At 46.9% G+C, this 2,500-nt stretch overlaps 7 non-coding genes and 1 pseudogene across 7 annotated transcripts; all 8 read right to left on the bottom strand.

The window, feature by feature from the left end:
- Positions 1-105: 105 nt before the first annotated feature.
- Positions 106-224, bottom strand: LOC146283124 (5S ribosomal RNA). The gene has a single exon (XR_014758894.1). It is a non-coding gene; the product is annotated as a 5S ribosomal RNA (ribosomal RNA).
- A 172-nt stretch (positions 225-396) lies between these two features.
- Positions 397-515, bottom strand: LOC146283123 (5S ribosomal RNA). The gene has a single exon (XR_014761196.1). It is a non-coding gene; the product is annotated as a 5S ribosomal RNA (ribosomal RNA).
- Positions 516-723: 208 nt separating this feature from the next.
- On the bottom strand, positions 724-842 carry LOC146283122 (5S ribosomal RNA). The gene has a single exon (XR_014758893.1). It is a non-coding gene; the product is annotated as a 5S ribosomal RNA (ribosomal RNA).
- Positions 843-1,014: 172 nt separating this feature from the next.
- Positions 1,015-1,133, bottom strand: LOC146283121 (5S ribosomal RNA). The gene has a single exon (XR_014761479.1). It is a non-coding gene; the product is annotated as a 5S ribosomal RNA (ribosomal RNA).
- A 172-nt stretch (positions 1,134-1,305) lies between these two features.
- LOC146283120 (5S ribosomal RNA) lies at positions 1,306-1,424 on the bottom strand. The gene has a single exon (XR_014761195.1). It is a non-coding gene; the product is annotated as a 5S ribosomal RNA (ribosomal RNA).
- A 220-nt stretch (positions 1,425-1,644) lies between these two features.
- LOC146283119 (5S ribosomal RNA) lies at positions 1,645-1,762 on the bottom strand (annotated as a pseudogene).
- A 172-nt stretch (positions 1,763-1,934) lies between these two features.
- LOC146283118 (5S ribosomal RNA) lies at positions 1,935-2,053 on the bottom strand. The gene has a single exon (XR_014758892.1). It is a non-coding gene; the product is annotated as a 5S ribosomal RNA (ribosomal RNA).
- A 168-nt stretch (positions 2,054-2,221) lies between these two features.
- LOC146283117 (5S ribosomal RNA) lies at positions 2,222-2,340 on the bottom strand. The gene has a single exon (XR_014758891.1). It is a non-coding gene; the product is annotated as a 5S ribosomal RNA (ribosomal RNA).
- Between the last annotated feature and the right edge of the window lie 160 nt (positions 2,341-2,500).

Raw genomic sequence — 2,500 nt, 5'->3', positions numbered from 1 at the left:
CTCTCTCTCTCTCTCGTGTCAAAATGAAAACAGCTTCCAGCCCCTTTCATGAAGGACTACTTGTGCATATTGCAAGATGTCAGTTTCTAAGTGAATGAGCAAAAGAGCATACAGCACCTGGTATTCCCAGGCGGTCTCCCATCCAAGTACTAACCAGGCCCGACCCTGCTTAGCTTCCGAGATCAGACGAGATCGGGCGTTGCCAGGCTGGTATGGCCGTACGAAATAAGTTGACAACCATAGGCTACTTATCCATATACAGATTTAGCAATTGACAATGCAAGGTGGTCTCTCTCTCTCTCTCTCGTGTCAAAATGAAAACAGCTTCCAGCCCCTTTCATGAAGGACTACTTGTGCATATTGCAAGATTTCAGTTTCTAAGTGAATGAGCAAAAGAGCATACAGCACCTGGTATTCCCAGGCGGTCTCCCATCCAAGTACTAACCAGGCCCGACCCTGCTTAGCTTCCGAGATCAGACGAGATCAGGCGTTGCCAGGCTGGTATGGCCGTACGAAATAAGTTGACAACCATAGGCTACTTATCCATATACAGATTTAGCAATTGACAATGCAAGGGAGTCTCTCTCTCTCTCTCTCTCTCTCTCTCTCTCTCTCTCTCTCTCTCTCTCTCTCGTGTCAAAATGAAAACAGCTTCCAGCCCCTTTCATGAAGGACTACTTGTGCATATTGCAAGATGTCAGTTTCTAAGTGAATGAGCAAAAGAGCATACAGCACCTGGTATTCCCAGGCGGTCTCCCATCCAAGTACTAACCAGGCCCGACCCTGCTTAGCTTCCGAGATCAGACGAGATCGGGCGTTGCCAGGCTGGTATGGCCGTACGAAATAAGTTGACAACCATAGGCTACTTATCCATATACAGATTTAGCAATTGACAATGCAAGGTAGTCTCTCTCTCTCTCTCTCGTGTCAAAATGAAAACAGCTTCCAGCCCCTTTCATGAAGGACTACTTGTGCATATTGCAAGATGTCAGTTTCTAAGTGAATGAGCAAAAGAGCATACAGCACCTGGTATTCCCAGGCGGTCTCCCATCCAAGTACTAACCAGGCCCGACCCTGCTTAGCTTCCGAGATCAGACGAGATCGGGCGTTGCCAGGCTGGTATGGCCGTACTAAATAAGTTGACAACCATAGGCTACTTATCCATATACAGATTTAGCAATTGACAATGCAAGGTGGTCTCTCTCTCTCTCTCTCGTGTCAAAATGAAAACAGCTTCCAGCCCCTTTCATGAAGGACTACTTGTGCATATTGCAAGATTTCAGTTTCTAAGTGAATGAGCAAAAGAGCATACAGCACCTGGTATTCCCAGGCGGTCTCCCATCCAAGTACTAACCAGGCCCGACCCTGCTTAGCTTCCGAGATCAGACGAGATCAGGCGTTGCCAGGCTGGTATGGCCGTACGAAATAAGTTGACAACCATAGGCTACTTATCCATATACAGATTTAGCAATTGACAATGCAAGGGAGTCTCTCTCTCTCTCTCTCTCTCTCTCTCTCTCTCTCTCTCTCTCTCTCTCTCTCTCTCTCTCTCTCGTGTCAAAATGAAAACAGCTTCCAGCCCCTTTCATGAAGGACTACTTGTGCATATTGCAAGATGTCAGTTTCTAAGTGAATGAGCAAAAGAGCATACAGCACCTGGTATTCCCAGGCGGTCTCCCATCCAAGTACTAACCAGGCCCGACCCTGCTTAGCTTCCGAGATCAGACGAGATCGGGCGTTGCCAGGCTGGTATGGCGTACCAAATAAGTTGACAACCATAGGCTACTTATCCATATACAGATTTAGCAATTGACAATGCAAGGTAGTCTCTCTCTCTCTCTCTCGTGTCAAAATGAAAACAGCTTCCAGCCCCTTTCATGAAGGACTACTTGTGCATATTGCAAGATGTCAGTTTCTAAGTGAATGAGCAAAAGAGCATACAGCACCTGGTATTCCCAGGCGGTCTCCCATCCAAGTACTAACCAGGCCCGACCCTGCTTAGCTTCCGAGATCAGACGAGATCGGGCGTTGCCAGGCTGGTATGGCCGTACGAAATAAGTTGACAACCATAGGCTACTTATCCATATACAGATTTAGCAATTGACAATGCAAGGTAGTCTCTCTCTCTCTCGTGTCAAAATGAAAACAGCTTCCAGCCCCTTTCATGAAGGACTACTTGTGCATATTGCAAGATGTCAGTTTCTAAGTGAATGAGCAAAAGAGCATACAGCACCTGGTATTCCCAGGCGGTCTCCCATCCAAGTACTAACCAGGCCCGACCCTGCTTAGCTTCCGAGATCAGACGAGATCGGGCGTTGCCAGGCTGGTATGGCCGTACGAAATAAGTTGACAACCATAGGCTACTTATCCATATACAGATTTAGCAATTGACAATGCAAGGTGGTCTCTCTCTCTCTCTCGTGTCAAAATGAAAACAGCTTCCAGCCCCTTTCATGAAGGACTACTTGTGCATATTGCAAGATTTCAGTTTCTAAGTGAA

Source organism: Hypomesus nipponensis, chromosome 6 (genome assembly GCF_054491055.1).
Source record: "Hypomesus nipponensis isolate SF chromosome 6, ASM5449105v1, whole genome shotgun sequence".
In the NCBI taxonomy this organism is placed as follows: Eukaryota; Metazoa; Chordata; class Actinopteri; order Osmeriformes; family Osmeridae; genus Hypomesus; species Hypomesus nipponensis.
This window is presented reverse-complemented; position numbering and strand designations above follow the sequence as displayed.